Source organism: Lagenorhynchus albirostris, chromosome 10 (genome assembly GCF_949774975.1).
Source record: "Lagenorhynchus albirostris chromosome 10, mLagAlb1.1, whole genome shotgun sequence".
Taxonomy (NCBI): Eukaryota; Metazoa; Chordata; class Mammalia; order Artiodactyla; family Delphinidae; genus Lagenorhynchus; species Lagenorhynchus albirostris.
Genome location: NC_083104.1, coordinates 79,036,915 through 79,053,718, shown reverse-complemented (window position 1 = coordinate 79,053,718; position 16,804 = coordinate 79,036,915). Strand labels below are relative to the sequence as shown.

At 44.8% G+C, this 16,804-nt stretch overlaps 1 long non-coding RNA gene across 3 annotated transcripts in view; it reads left to right on the top strand.

Annotated features, from left to right (window-relative positions):
• The first annotated feature begins 3,623 nt into the window (after window positions 1-3,623).
• LOC132527431 (uncharacterized) overlaps window positions 3,624-16,804 on the top strand; it is a 76,260-nt gene continuing 63,079 nt past the window's right edge. For all 3 annotated transcript variants that reach the window (XR_009542980.1, XR_009542978.1, XR_009542979.1), the window contains exon 1: window positions 3,624-3,828. This is a non-coding gene — a long non-coding RNA (uncharacterized LOC132527431). The remainder of the gene's footprint in view (window positions 3,829-16,804) is intronic.

The window sequence follows — 16,804 nt, the reverse complement described above, 5'->3', positions numbered from 1 at the left end:
GCATCCTGGCTACAACTTCTCATCTCACTCCAGTTTTGCCTTCCAGGCCACTGACAGTAACTCCAACCCTCTTCCTTCTATAATAGCTCTTCAGAGATTTGAAGAAGGCTGTCATCTAGGGCTTATCAAGCAGCTCTAGGGGTGCCGTGGGGCTGGGAATAATAGAATTTCTTAAAATTAAAAAAGAAAGAAATCTTAAGAATATATCTTATATCTTGTGAAATTTGCTGAATCTATTCTTTGTGTTTAAAAGTGCTTCAAGGAAGCAATGAGACTATCTAAGATGAGAAGTCTAAGGTGGGCATAAGGAAATAGGGTTCTGGGAGATTCACAGGAGAGTTGATGGCAGGTGCCAGAATGTGGATGGAGGAAGTGGTATCCTGAACTTCGGCTCCAGGTTCTCCCAGCTCTCCCTCTCATCCCCTTCTTTGCCCATCCTTACCTCAGGGCATGCTGGCACCTTTGCGGGTGCATGCTCTCACTCTGTCTCTCTCTCTCTCTCTCCCCCCCCCCCAGACTCCCAGGACACTTTCCCTAACCTGAATAAAACCAAAAACCCTCTTGGGATGCCTCAGTGTCTTTAACTAATATGAGCCCCCCCCCAAGTAAATAACTTCCCCCTGGACCCCAGTGCCTGGATGTATAAGATGCTGAGATCCCTTCCCCCCCTGTCACTGAGGTCTTAGAGACTGAAAACAGCCTCATGGTATTCCTACTCAAGGCGTTTTCACCCAAATTGAAAAGAGCAAGGTGAACAACATGCGGGAACAGGAAGGTTCTTAGGCAAAAGGGCCACTGTCCTCTCAACTCACATGCCTCCAGCTGACACCTACTCCGTCTAATGGGAAGGTTAGACAGAGCATGAGACGAGAGTGCAGTAAAGCCTATTCACCTCCACCTCTTTGTAAAGCTGTCTGCTCATGATCCACAGCATATTCTTAACTTCCAATGTGCCATCAACCCTTGGGCAGTCTGGACAAATGTACAAGATAAAGTATGTAGGATTGACAAGGAAGCCAGTTTTATTGAAATAAAGTTATCAAAATATTGAACGTTTAAATCTGTGATATAAGATGTGCTTCATTATTAAATTATGAGATCTAGAAGTGGGTTTTAATAATTACCATAATTTCCAAGTAGTTGTGCACATAAACAATACTCTGAGGTGTCTGCAACATGAACATCTGATTTCTGGGGATGACAGTCACAGGTTCTAGCGCTGCTGTGGTTTGCTGCCAATTTTCCTAATGGAAAGAAATGCTAAATTTTACTTAGACGTTGGTGAGTACAAAAACTTCTTTTTCCCATCCAAGTTCTCAGATCTTCTGATTTCTATCCTCAGGCTTCCTTGGATTTGCAGAACTCCCAGTCTCTAGTGATGCAGGGTTTCCTAAGTTGTATTTGGTGGACTTGGATAAAGGGAAGGCAAGGCTGAGAGCCCAGGCAGGACCTCCAAGGACGTCTGCGCCTCAGCGAGTGATCTGGGATCCTCAGCCTGGTCCCCATTTTCAAATGTTCAGAAACTCAGTTTATATCCATTCTTCCAGGGGCACCCTGGCTTTGGAAGACTGAGTCATAAAAACCAAAGTCACAAGGGACTTACTGATTTTTAAGCAAACAAACAAAGCCTGTTTCAGGTCCTCGATTCTTCTCTTCAGATCCCACACGATTACTTACCATTTAGGCCTCTCTCTGCTCATCAGTCCAGAATGAGACAGGCAAGTGCCTCCAAACCAACCAAAAAGTTTACATTTGTGCTATCTGACGAGTCTGCACATAGATGAGCGAAGTCTAGTTCGTATTTGGGCAAAATACCAACAGCCTTTTGTTTTATGATTTCGGCAGTTTCATTAAAATCCTCATAGAAATCCAGAAGACGATCTGAAACTCCATTTTTCAAGTCAAAGTACCTGAGAGCTAGAAAGAACATTTTTTTGTTGCCATGATTTGGTGCATGGCTTGCAGCCGATATACTATAGAAAGCATGATGGTTGGTGAGAGATGACAAAATCAGCTCTACACTGTAAGGGACCGACACATCTGTTATCAAAATTTCTCCTTCTGTTTGCCCACAGAATATTTTGGTCACAACCTCTGAATCAGGAAAAGTGACTTTACTCAGCTTCATAGAACAATCAAGGCAGCCATAGGACAAGGCATGTCTGTCTGTGTAGGACGCCCATGCTAATTCACCAGCTGCTACTTTTGGGTGAATGCTGATTTCATTTCCCAAAAAGACACCACCTTTGGCTGGTTTGGGGGCACTTGCCTGTCTCATTCTGGACTTGTGAGATTGTCTCGAAATGCGCTTTCACATCCCGTTCTCCACCACGCCCCATCCCAAATTCTTTCCCACACAGTGTGCAGGATGCTCTGTGTGGGTTATGTACATCCCTGATCCAGTTGTATGTGTCCTTACATTTGTCGTTAAAATAACACAGTCGTTTAGCCTTCTTTTTTGGTGATGGGAATCATGCTTGCGTTAGTAGTATAAACGTTCTCATTTTCGTTATCTGACCTCTTAGAAAACATGGTCACAGTTCTCAGTGTTTTAAAAAAAAAAAATTAAACTAGCACTCTTCTGATACAAAGCACAACAGTTAATCCCCAGGCTGGTATCACAGCTCATGCCACCAACGAACAATTTTCTGAAATGGTCGGGTGAGACACATGGCCACAATAAGTCTTAACAAGGAAGCCATGAGCTTTGAATGTCTTACTAGAAATCCATGAGCTAAGGTAGGGCAAGATCGCCCAAAGCTTTCACTGGAAGGATTACAAATAAAGCCACCATCCAGCAGCAAAAGTCCACTCCCACGCATCCTAAGTATGAAAGATTGTACCTTGGAAAGACGTTAACAAATTTATACCACCTTCTTACTGAGATCTCAACTCCACAGCCCCTCCAGGCTGGGAGGGGAAAGAAAGGGCAACCTGGCCACAGCGGAGGCCACAACTGGAAGACACCCTCCTATCAAAGTGCTATCATCAATCTCTATCTTCCTCTGTACCCAGATGTTGCTGTCGAGGAACTTGGCCTTCCTGGGGCAGAGACTGCGGTCACACAGCGAGTCTGTTCCCAGCGGGAGGGGAGGATGGAGGCCCTGGGTAGGGCGCGGCTGGACCTGGCTCAGACCCAGTCCGAGATCACACCTTGCTCCCGGCCACCTACCCTCTGGGCCAGGCGGTTTGGGGACTGCGCCCAAAGCCACCCAGCGACTCCCGCCAGCTCCCCAGCCCCCACCCGCTCCCTCCTCGCTCTTGCCGGGTTCTCGGGGCGGGTTCTGGAGGCAGCCCCGTGCCTGTTCTCGGCCAGGCGCGTCATCTCCACGGGCTGCTCGCCCTCACCTGCTTCTGACGCGCAGGTCAGACCCTTTTGTCCCCTCCCCGCCGAGGACGCCGCGGAGACCGCTGGTGGGCAACTGCCCCGTGCTCGACAACTGGCCCAAGTATCTTTACGCGAGCGTTTCGGAGCGACCGTTTATAGGGCCCAAGTCCGCTGGGGCGGGCCCACTTTTCCTAAAGCGTATGCTCATTGGCTGAACCCGCCTGACACTCAGCCCTGGGCCGGCGTCCTGTTGACCCTGACGGCGACCTCTCAGAATCCTGGGAAGTTTGGCGTCTTCGGAGGCAGCGGAGCCGCGGCGCCTCAGAGGGTTCCCGAGGGCCGTGGAGCCTGCGAAGGCTACCTCCGCCGGCTGACGCCTCAGCCTTCGCCCCGCGCGCCGGTCTCGGGCTTCACGGAAATGAAAACAAGCCAAGAGTAAAACAAAACCAGTACAAATCCCCAAGTCAAAGCAGCTACAATCAAATTCAAGGAAAGCAAAGGTAAATGAGTTTTCTCAGTATAATTAAGCAAGAGTCATTTTTTGGCAGAGGCAAAGTAAACAACTGAATTTCAAGGGGGTGAATTCAAGAAAAGGTGAAACGGGAATCTAACTTCAGTTATAGGATATTTATACCGATTTCTTTTTAGACCTTGATAAGCAGAAGTTCGCTGTCAAAGAATCCAGCTTTTCTTATTTGGTTGCGTTTCCTACAAACGGCAGCAGGGGGCACTAGATGCTCTAGTTTCATTCAGGTAGGCGAGGCGTTTTAAACCTTGTTAGAGTTATTATCAAACTCCAAATGGTTTCCTCTTAGAAAACAGGGCGGTGGTCTGACTAAAAGGATGTAGGAGGACTTCCCTGGTGGCGCAGTAGTTAAGAATCCACCTGCCAATGCAGGGGACACAGGTTCGAGCCCTGGTCTGGAAAGATCCCACGTGCTGTGGAGGAGCTAAGTCCGTGAGCCACAACTACTGAGCCTGCGAGCCACAACTACTGAACCCCACGCGCCTAGAGCCCGTGCTCCACAAGAGAAGCCACCGCAATGAGAAGCCCCCGCACCGCAACAAAAAGTAGCCCCCGCTCGCCACAACTAGAGAAAGCCTGTGGGCAGCAACAAAGACCCAACGTGGTCAAAAATAAATTAATTAATTAATTTTAAAAAAAGAATGTACCAAAAAGATAACAATTTCTGCACTACAACCTGTTGACTAAGGATTACAGTTTCCTGAAATATTGTGATGGGGAGAAAAGGTCAATTACAGGACCTAAGGGGGAATTTTCAGGTGGGCTCTAAAAGAGACAGGCAGTGGAGAGTGAACAGGGTACCGCTGACTCCCTGTCCTAGCCCTGCCATCTGGACTCATTTTGAACTTTTGCCAGGAACACGGGACTTTCCGTGCTACTGGGACTGAGAGGTTTCCTGGAATTTGGCACTTTACTATAAACAATAATGATAGTAACTAACGTTTAATGAGTATTGTGGGCCAGCCACCTTCTGAGCATTTAATCCTCCCAATAACCCTCCGGGGTAGATACTGTGTCATCCCCATTTTACAGAGGAGGAAACTGAGGCAACTTGCCAAAGGTCATGCACACAGCTGATAAGTGTCAGATCCATGTTATAGAAAAGAGTGTGCATGCAGGCTCTGCAATCATTCTGCCTGGGCGCCAATCATGGCTCCACTGCACATTTTATTAAGAGAGGAAAGCACAAAACATTATGACTGGCACAGAGGAAATACTCAGTAGTGTTTGGTATTATTATTAAAAGTAGTCCTTGCTCTCCAAGAGTTTAAAATTTACTTTAAGAGGTTGGTAAGATTCATAAGGCAGTAGAGATGCCTATTGAATGGGTGAATGGGACAGAGAAGAGATGTGTGGAAGTATTTGGAGGAGGGAACAGCTGTGAAACAAGAGTGGTTAGATCTGGGTCACAGGTCACTCAGCATGGCCCCTGCTTAAATGAGTAATCTGCATGTCATCATTAGAAGGTGGTCTCAGATCATGAATGGCTTGAGCTAATCACTATAATCTTTGTGTTTGGTTATCATATGGGTGGGTGTGTTTAATTAAAAATGTAGTCGATTTTTACTAGTCACTAAAATTGTCTTAAGGAATGGTATGGTATCTACTCTTTTAGCTAGAGGAAGCATTTATTAATTTACTAATTTTTCAGAGAAAGCATTTATTAATTTAACAAAACTGTTGCATGTTATATGGTCAGGCCCTTCAAGATGGCTGTTCTCCTGCTCTCTGTGCATCCCCTGCTTGAGCAGGCCCTGCTTCCCTCACATAACTATTCAATCCTCTTAATTATAGGGCTGAATTAGTCCCTGGTAACTGAGCCCACCTGATGTCAATCCCCCCGTAAATGGTAGCCTCCTTCTCCCCTGAGTAGCAAAGACTGTTGCCATGTCCTGTCCTCTGGACGCAGTGGGGAGTTTCTCCAGGACCCTTTGTAGGATTCCCCATGTCCAATAAACCATTGATGTCTCTATCACTGTCTCTGGGCTCTGCCGTCCCGAGGCTGGACAACTACAAGACTTGCATGCCTGTGGGATACAGCCCAACAGATGTCAAGCCATGGAAAAGGAGTCTGAGTTAGAATAGGACTCTGAGAGTTAGAGACTGACTCTCGAGGGGGATGGCAAGAGGTATTATAATTGAAACCTGAAGTCTGAGAGGCAAGGAGTCAGGGGAACCGCATTGTGGGTAGCAGGAATGGCCTGAGCAAAGGCCCTTCGGTGGGGAAAGGGCTCCATGCCTTCTGAGAACCAAAGGAGGGTGTTTGGTTGGGGCTAGAGAATTGTGAATTAGAAGCAGAATAAATTGGTTTAGCAACGAGCTGTGTTCATAAAGAGCTGGGCTGAGTATGGTTTCCTGCTTCTGAGTCTTCTATTTAAATCTGGACTGTGCAGTCGCCAGATGTTGCTGCGGGGAAACTTCCCATCATGGGGTGAGGGGTAATCTTTGTGTGCATCTTGCTTTCCATTGGTTGTCCTTAACTGAGTTTAACGCTCTGTGTCTGTGTGTGCTTGAACCCAGAAGAGCCTCTGTTTTGGATGAGGATGACTCCTGACTCTTCTCTTTTGCTTAGCAGGAAAAGAATGGTAAAATGGATTTACATTCGTTCACTAGCATACTTGTCTAACTTCATCTTCCCCAAAAGATTTCTTAGAATAAAAAATAAAAACAAATATTAGGGCTTCCCTGGTGGCGCAGTGGTTGAGAGTCCGCCTGCCGATGCAGGGGACACGGGTTCGTGCCCTGGTTCAGGAGGATCCCACATGCCGCGGAGCGGCTGGGCCCGTGAGCCATGGCCGCTGAGCCTGCACATCCGGAGCCTGTGCTCCGCAACGGGAGAGACCACAACAGTGAGAGGCCCGCATACCGGAAAAAAAAAAAAAATTAAAGATAGCTCAATCTTGGGACTTCCCTATGCAGGGGACCCAAGTTCGATCCCTGATCAGGGAACTAGATCCCACATGCATGTCACAACTAAGAGTTCGCATGCCACAAGTAAGGAACCCGCCTGCTGCAATTAAGACCTGGTGCAGCCAAAAAAAAAAAAAAATCCTGTTCCTCTACATCCTCATCAGCATTTGGTGTTGTCAGCGTTAAAAAAAAAAAAAAGCTCAATCTTTCCTATTCTGATGGCCTCCATGGAGCCACTACTGTACTTGTAGCCACTACTCCTATTCTGATGGCCTCCATGGAGCCACTACTGTAAAAATCAAACATGTGAGAAAGAGGACTTGATGTACAGAGTTAATCCATGTGTCTTCTTCAGATCTCTTTGAGCAAACGACCCTTAATGCAATAAAACTGGCATCTTTGAGGAAAAGCAGATTATCTTGTGTGATAAGGGTGCCTTTTCTCATTACGTTAATGTTGCTCTGATCATGTGTTTAAGCAATGTTTTTAATTTAAAAGAAAAGGTCCCAAGAGACAGGGCATAATAATACTTGGAAACATGCAATGGAGAAACATTCTGAAAATCCACTCAACAGTGCAGCGGGACTCACTGTAAAGGTGAAATTGGGACCAAATTTAAAGAAAAGAAAGATTCAGCCCCTTTCTCTCTCCTTTTTTTTTTTTTTTTTTTTTGCGGTACGCGGGCCTCTCACTGCTGTGGCGTGGCCTCTCCTGTTGCAGAGCACAGGCTCCGGACGCGCAGCCCCAGTGGCCATGGCTCACAGGCCTAGCCACTCCGCGGCATGCGGGATCTTCCCGGACTGGGGCACGAACCCGTGTCCCCTGCATCGGCAGGCGGACTCTCAACCACTGCGCCACCAGGGAAGCCCCTCTCCTTTCTTCTTATAGTTCATTCTAAGGGGCTAATTGTTAGAGCAAGTTTAAGTGGTATATCTAACAAATTTCATGGAAAGAAAGGCAATGAATATTAAAAGTTTCTGAAATTCAAACCAGATGTGGATGGAGAGTTAATTTAAAAACAACCACACACCTGTAACACCTTGGGCAGGCTCTGGAACATCTAGCAGCATTTGTATAACTCATCTTTTCAGGCTGGATTTAATAAAGATTTGGGGGATGAAGACGGTTAGGAAGAAATTGAACTATTTATGAAATACATTTTTTTAAATTGGTAAATTATTCCAATTAGCAAAGTGGTTAATAATGCTGGCTTTTAGGCTGAATTTTTCAATTTGTGAAGCTTCAAGACTAGGAGACTGCCAGGTGAATAAGAAACGGTCAGGGCTTCTCCCTGAAATTGACTGGGGCTGTGGTCAAAATGTAATAGGATGCTTCTGTGTCATTCCCTTTTGCAAAGATGTCGCTACAGACAGACCTTTAGGAAAACTCTATTTCATTCATCTTAAATTGTCTCCTTGGAGGCTTCTCAAATGCTTAATTCAGTGGTCCCCAAATTTGCTGCCCATTGGAATCACCTGGGCATCTTTGAAAACTACTGATGCCTGGCTCCCATCTCCTGATCTTGTAATTTACCAGGTATGGGCTGCAACCCAGGCATGGTTTTGTTAAGCTTTTTATATATACATGGGTTGTAAGAAATCATACAGAGAGATTCCTTATACTCTTTCTGTTACCCCATGGTAACATCTTCCAAAACGGTTATACAATATCACAACCACCTTATTGACATTGATACATGCAAGATCTGGAACATTTCCATCACTACCAGGATCCTTCCCTCTTGTTGGCCTTTTATAACCATACCTACCTCCCCACCCACTCCAACCCCCTCCTTAACCTCTTGGCAACCACTAATCTATTCTCTATTTCAATAATTTTGTCATTTCAAGGATATGATATACATGTGATCATACAATATGTAACCTTTGGGGATTAGCTTTTTTTTCCACTCAGCATAATTCTCTGGAGATTCAGCCAGGCTGTTGCAGGTATCAATATTTAGTTCCTTTTTATTGCTGAGTAGTGCTTCAGGGTGTGGATGTACCACAGTTTGTTTAACCATCTGGATTGTTTTCAGGTTTTGACTATTAGGAATAAACTGCTATAAACATTAATATGTACATACTTTTGTGTAAACATGCACTGTCATTTCTCTGGGATAAATGTCCAGGAGTGGAATTGTTGGGTTATATGGTTAGTGCGTGTTTAGTTTTTCAAGGAAATGCTGAACTATTTTTCCAGAGGGGCTAAACCATTTTTACATTCCTAACAGCAATGTATGAGTGATTCCATTTCTCTGCATCTTCACCAGCATTTGGTGTTGTCCGTCTTTTATATTTTAGTGTAGTGATAGCACGTTGTGGTTTTAACTTACATTTCCCTAAGGGCTAATGAAACACCTTTTCATGTGCTTATTTGCCACCATTTGATGAAATGTCTATTCATGTCTTTTGCCCATTTTCTAGCTGGAGTATTTATTTTTTACTCTTGAGTTTGAGAGTGCTCTATATATTCTAGATGCTAGTCCTTGGTCACATTTGTGGTTTGCAAATGTTTTCTCCCATCTGTAACTTGTCTTTTCATGCTTCTGGTGGAGTCTTTCCATAGAGCAAAAGTTTTAAATTTTGATGCAGTCTAATTTATCATTGTTTTATGGGTTGCGCTTGACATTATTCAAGGACTATCTAGCATTATGCACTAAACAGACATTTGGTCAAATCATCAGAGTCCCTCACTACAAAAAGCTTTCATGTTAAAACTTTCCATCCAGATGAAGATGTTTCCTTCTGTTGTCTTGTTTAGGTGTGTTGACTTTTAAAAGATATATGTGGTTTCAGAGAAACCCCATGGACATACAGATAAACTTAAAACTTCCAAAGATGTGAACTTCAAGACTACTATTGCTTATCAGATCTTGTCCTTGACATTCTAGACAGGCTTCTTTCAAAGAAAGCTCTTTACTCATGGGGATAAGGGAGTTGATGGATAAAAGAGAAATTTCTGGACTGTCACACAGAGGCAATACAACTCCCACCAAATAAATAGTTCATTGTATAAAGAAGAAAAGAACTGTTGTCATGATGGGAAGAGGTCAGGAAAAGGCTCAGATGTCCCAAACAGAATTAAAACTCATTCATTTGAATGGAATTACTACTCATTCATTTGAAAAATAAAATAGGGGGATTTAAGCACAGTCCATGGGGATTATGAATTATGGTCAGTGTGTCCCTTTATTTAGAATGTTTGGGGAGGAAGAACTTTTGTATAGTCGGAGGAGTGTTTCCAGTTACTAGAGATTTTCAAGAAGACCCTGGACCACCACATAGCAGGGGTGTTGGAGAGGCGAGTCAGACACTAGAAAGTAAGGTATACAAGGTGAGCTTTGAGAACCTATCTAAATCTAGTGTCTCTGGCATCATGACCTTTCTCCAGCGCAAGATTCAGAATATCCTGGAAAGGAAGAGTATAGGTAGGACTGATCCCAAGAAATATAGGCAAAGCACCAGGAAGAAGCCAGATAACTGGAGGAGAGACTTATCTAAAAGTTGGATTTATGGAGCTGGAAAAGACTTTGGCAGGCAGCTATCTTGCTCTTGATAAAGAGATGGAGGGAGAAACTGTATTAGTCAGATAGGCTAGACTATGATGCACTAATAAACCATGAAATCTCAGTGGCTTAACATAAGAAAACTTTATTGCTCCCTTATGCAAACTCCTGGTCAGGCATCTCCTTCAAGTGATGACTCAGTGATCCAGGTTCCTTCCATCTTCTTGCATGTCCTTTCAACACATGGCCTCTAAGGTCCATGGGAAAAGGGAAGAGGATTGAGGAAAGGCACCTGGCTACTTTAGACATCCAAGCCCTGAGTATTCCATTCATCACTTCCACTCGCATCCGTTAGGCAGAATGCATCCATCCCACAGCTAACCCAACTGCAAAGCAGGCTGGGAAACAGAGGACCACACAGGTATCAGTGGCACACCTATAGTTTCTGCCACAGGAAACCAAAACCTAGAGGGATGCCATGATTTCATTATGACCATTGTGTTAATGTTGACAGAACTAAGATCAGATTCTAGATAGGATGACCTAGAGGGTTAAATGTAGTATATGATGAAGCCTTCTATGGCTGGATCCTGGTCATTCCAAGATTCTTTTCTGCCCCTTCCCACTTGGCAGCTAGAACCTCAACAAAACAGAACTGTTTATAGTTCCCAGTGCCTGCTTTGCTCCTGCAGCCCCTTACTTGTGTGTGAATACCTTCTACTTCTTCACCTACCTCCTCTTTGCCTACTTATTCTTTAAGACTTAAGCATCTGTGCTTCCAGGAAGCTGATCTCAATCTTCTGATGCCCTGCTCTCCAGATTGGGTTAGGTATCCTTCTGTGCATCTACAGTATCCTGTGCACCTCTAACATCACAGTTACTAACGGTTGTGTCATTATCAATTTTTTATTCTATTTCCTGCCCTAGGTTGTGTGCTTCTTGTAAGTGAAGGACATTATTAAAATTGTAATAATTTAAAAATTTTTTTGACATACAGCAAATCTGACTTTTTGTGTACAGTTTATGAAGTTTAACAATTGTATGTATTTATTAGAGTTGAGATTTTCCTGGTTCTTGGTATGCTGAATAATTTTGGATTGAATCCTGGACACTTTGAAATTATGTATGAGACTCTGAGTCTTGTCTGAATCCTATAAAATGTTGACATTTCTGTTTTAGCAGGCAATCAACCTAATTGGTTTCAGGCTTCAAGGTCTGACCAACTTGCTGTGGGAGGTGTTTGCAATATCAGTTCTGTCTTCAAAGCCTTTGCAGGGCTCTTCTGATCTATCTGGTGTGTACACCACCTAGTGGCCAGTCTGACGGTGGGCGGTGATCTCTCCCAGGGGTTTATTTCTCAGTCTCCCATAGACTTTTCATGGTCAGATTCACACATACACAGCTTCGGAATAAGCCCAAATTCTTAAACAACTTGAGCAGCACCCCAAGCTGCCTCCTCTCTGAGATCTTTTGAGATCTCCCTGGTGCTCTCTGGTTCCCCGAAGTGTCCCTTTCTGACCCTCATCTGCTATGCATTTCCCTTAACTGTGCCCATGTCTGGAGCTGTTGGGGTCACTCAGTGAGAGTGAGATAGACCCCCATCCCCAGGTTTTTTTTAGTTTGGATATTAAGATCAATAATGCCACACATACAACAATAGGGCATGAAAAAGTTTATTATTCACATTCTGGAGAGAGCAGGGAGAGCTCCCAAGCTGGTCTAAAAATGGCTTGAGAGAGCCAGGAAAGAAGGCCGGCTTGGTGTTTGTGTGCTGGGGGGTGAGGCTGGGGTGAGTTCCTGGAGCTGGAGCTCCATGGTTTGAGCCGCCTGCTAGTTACAAGGGAGTATCTGAGCTTTCTATCAGTTTTGCCCAGATATGTGGCAGAAAGGGAAGGGGGAGTGGTAAGGCTTGAGAGCTATGAGCAATTGAACATCAAGAAGAGAATCAGATCCATCGTTACAAGGGCCAAATGGCGGGAAGACAGAAAAAAGCAACAGGCGTTTGTGCTATTCTCTTGGGCCAGTTCTTCTGATTGGAGAGGAAGATTCCTCTCCCTCAGTTTTTAGGTACCTGTGGGCCATCACAGTCTAGGTCGTGTGAGAGATTAAGGAAAAGAGAAAGAAGGAAAAAGAAAAATGGGGAATTTTCCCCATTCTCTCTGAATGTCAGGAGACCTCTTTCTCACTCCTCGTGTCAGAACTAGACGGCGTCTCCTGGAGCCTTCATTCTCCATCCTTGCCAAGGTTCACCTCTAGGTCTGGGGCTGCCCTGAGGCGAGGCCAGGCCAGGGGATACCAGAGGGAAGAAAAGTGTCAGACTCACCACCAGTACAGTGGTACTTCAAATTCTGGTCTTGTCTCCAATCCACCTGCTACTATTTACTTTTCATTGTAAATACCTGCTCCGTGTATTCCGTCCAGGTTTTATAGCTGCATTCAGCGGAAGACACAGGGCTGCCTACCCCATCTGACATAGAACCAGAATCTATCTAATTTCATTTTACTCACCTGGGCCTAGCACAGGGCCTGGCATATGGAAGAGACTTAACAGATTTTCATTGAATGAACAAAGTGAACGGATGAATGAACAAGTCAGTCATATGATTTATCTACAAATAACACAGAAATACTCATGTTTCCAAAGAACAAATTTCTGATGACCATTCCATGGTCAATTCTTCTCTCTTCTCTTCCTGGGAGAGTGAGGCATACAGAACAGATCTAGCCTGAGTTTATTTAAAAAATAATTTTTCTTGTTGAATCTTTAAATCAGATAAGTATTTCAAAAACCAAAGTTTCTACCTCTTTGGAAAGGGTTTGGGTTGCATAGGTTTCAATGAACTTTCTTAAACTCTTTTACCTGTTCTAGGATTAAAAGAAAATAAAATGAAATTGATGAGGTACTTCCTTTAGTTGCACGTGTTTACAGCCTAATTACCACCTAAACAGGCTGAACGGTAAGTTTAAAAAAACTCTGCAGAGCTCTATGGCCCATTCATCTATCTGCATATAAATTATTGGAATCCATTTACAATCACAATGCAAGAAACCCCCAGGTTCTTGAATAGCAGGCTCTTTTATTTCTGCCTCTTTAATCCTAGGCTGCTCTGACCCTTGCCGGCAACAGAATTTAGCTGGTGAGTTCAACATGAAATCGACTAGGGTTCATCTTTTCCATTCTTGAAGTTGGCTTTGACAGGGACCACAGGAGTCAACGGGACCTCTGTGCGTGGATGGGATTCCCAGGAGAGTCAGGAAGGGACGGATGATTCATGAGATAAAGCATCCCAAAGGGACTCCGCTTCCCTTTTAATTTTGTGCCCGTGTGAGGAATTTTGAAAACTGATGCTGCTGAAGACAAAATTCCCATCATGAGCTAAACAGGATCCCTGACAGAGAGGAAACACAAGCTTCTGAGAACCAGGACCCAGTTCTCTTTACATAGAGGCCACACCGGTGGAGAAGGGCACCCAGCCAAGTAGGGTGCACACTCTTTCAAGTGAGTTGAGGACTTGACCCCCTTCTGAAGTCCCTTTTTTCACTCCGTCTGATTCCATAAGAACAAATCAGTAATCTGCTCTGAGTGATCAAATGCCATTTCTCTCCGAGTCTGCTTTTCTCTGCTTCCTTTTTGTTCTGTGTGGCTGCTTTGGGTTTTTGAATGGCTTTTTCTGTCCTGATTTATCACAGGTATGAATTGCATCCATATCAGGAGTTCTCTCTTATGGCAGGTTTGGCACCAAACGGAGAAGTTAAAACCCTTCCTAAGTCAAATCCACTTCCAGGGAGCTCCAGGGAACTATCCGTGCACTTTGGATGCTGTGGTTTTGGTTTTATCTGAGTTTTGTATAATTTGCTGCAACCTGGAACATACTTGATTATATAAGAATTTTTATCGACATGGGGTTGGTCTGGCCACAGAATCCACTCCCTGCCCCCACCCTGCAGTCTCAAAAGCCCAGCAACCTGCTGGGGTGCATCCTCCAGATGGGCTGCCATTTAGTCTAAGCTGACTCCTTGAGGAGGGCTCCTGCAGGTGGACTTTCTTCCTCTGAAGACCTGGCCCCCTTATGGGGACCTCCCCGCCGCCACAACTTTCCGGTTGCTCCCTGGGAATGTTTGTTCTTTTATTTATATATGGATCCGGCTAATGGAAAGAGAATGTGACAGATAGTCTATGTTTAGGATTTTTCTTCCTTTATTTCTCCTCTCCTCCCGAATGCAGAGAAGGGCAGATTAGCATCATAAATACGTCTTCACCGCAGGTATTGTGTGTCCCTCCAATTTTCTTTTGTTTTAGAGATTTTCCCCTCTTGTAAAAACTGCACAAGTAAAGCATGTTTGTTGCAGAAAAATTAGAAATAAAAAGAAAAAAGAAACGTCCCATTTTTTTTTTCATTAAAATATCAGGCTGAGGTCACTTCCCTCCTTCCAGTCTTTCTGACTTATCTCCTGCTCACTTTCATCGAGTACTGATCTTGCCTTGCCTGGGGATGGCGCCCCTAGCAACCAACATTGTTTTATTCCTAAACCACTGTAGCAAAGGTGCTTTAAGGAAAGTGTTCTCCCACATTAAGTACAAAAGGAACATGTATCCATGATAGAACAAAATATTTTAATGAACAGTTTAAACAGCTCTCTTATAAGGAAGCTTCGAAGTGTGCCACGACACTGCTTCTTAGGTTGGCTTCCTCTGACCAGCCTTGGTCCTGATATTTCTTGACCCTGGGTGATTTGTCTCTTGAGGGTAGTGTCCAGAGTTCCCTTCTTAGACCCTCTGAATGGTGGTTCCTTGCCAGGCTGACCGGGCTCTCAGCTCCCAGTCTGTAAGAGGATGCCTTTCCTTGCACATTCTTCTTTTTTTTTTTTTTAATGGGCTTAAATAAATTTATTTATATTCAAAATAAATTATTTTTTATAAAAATTTTTATTGGAGTGTAGTTGATTTACAATGTTATGTTAGTTTCAGATGTACAGCAAAGTGAATCAGTTATACATATACATATGTCCACTCTTTTTTTAGATTCTTTTCCATATAGGCCATTACAGAGTATTGAGTAGAGTTCCCTGTGCTATACAGTAGGTTCTTATTAGTTATCTATTTTATATATAGTAGTGTGTATATGTCAATCCCAATCTCCCAGTTTATCCCTCCCCTTCTTGTATATTCTTAACCCCACGTCTCTATAAACTCCTTTTCCCATTTTTGGGGGCAAGTGTATCAGGTATGAACCTCAACTTATAAATTCAGGAAAGTAGACATTTAATATTCTTTTTTCTGTAAACCAACTTATTTTCTACTTCAAACCTCCATTTCCTCTGATGGCAGGAGTTTAGTCTGTCAAAGTGGGCTTTATACACACGCACATATCCACCTAGTCTGGGTCACCATCTATCCATGCTGGCCTCCCCCCTATTATGCCTGCTCCTACCTGGCCTTTGGACTGTTCTGGTCACTGCTAAGTGATCCCTGACCCAAGGCCCCCCCAGTTCCAGCTTGCTGTCAGCTCAACTTCTTACTACTTTGAGTGCAAAGGATGGGTCTTCTTTTCCCACGTGGTGCTGGGAAAAGCAAAAACCTCCGTGGGGCTAGCTTTGCACTTCCTTTCATCTCTGCTATTCTGGGGTGTAGAGGTCTCTGTGGGCTATTTCAAGCCTGTGTTTGGGGCAGCTACATCGTTTGCCAGATTCCATGCAAAATGAAAACACAGAGCTGGGTTGGGGCTGGGGAAGTCAACATCCCCTTCCCAAGGGCCCACAGTGCCAGCCCACAGCGGACAGCCAATCCTCAAGGGATGGCCACCTTCACGCCGGTACACATGTACATACTTGGTCCTGGATGGGTGGGCAAGAGACCTCACCAAGTTGCACACCCCACGATGTCTGTGGTACCCTCAGCCTGAGGCCAAAAGGCAGATTCCTTGAATCCCACCCCCAGATGCCATGGGGTGGGTGCACCAGGCCCTGACACCCCCAGTGCCCACAACCGCGCCCAGGCCCGCGCCAGTTGTGGAGAGAGCTAGCGGAGCACGGCCCAGGCAAAGGGAGGCTGGCAGGGCCTGTGGCACCAGGGTACGGGGGGTAGGGGGGGCGTACCTCAGGGATCTCAAGCCAGACACAGTGGAGGCAGGATGCACAAGAGCTGAGGCTCCAGGCCCCCGGTGCAAGCTCCAGTGTCCTGTGGTCTGCTTTACAAGTCAGGTTCAAAGCTAAAACTATTAAGAATTTCAAGGTAGCCACCGCAGAGCATCAGACCCAAGTGCGAGGGCCTTTTGGGAGCGGTGCCCCGTGCGCGGTACTGGCCACACAGCCAAACAGGCAGGCCTGTGTGATTAGACACACAAAAGCTGGAAATAGGCTTCTTGTTTCTTGTACTACCTCAGCCCTTGCTTGGTGCAGTGAGAATAAAAGTGTTCTAGCGTGGGGGGAGAGGTGTATGTAGGGGACGTTCCTAGAGTAATAGGAATTATCAGAAAGAAAAAAAAACCCTGAATTCATATTTTAAAAATGTTTTCCCACCACACAAGCATCA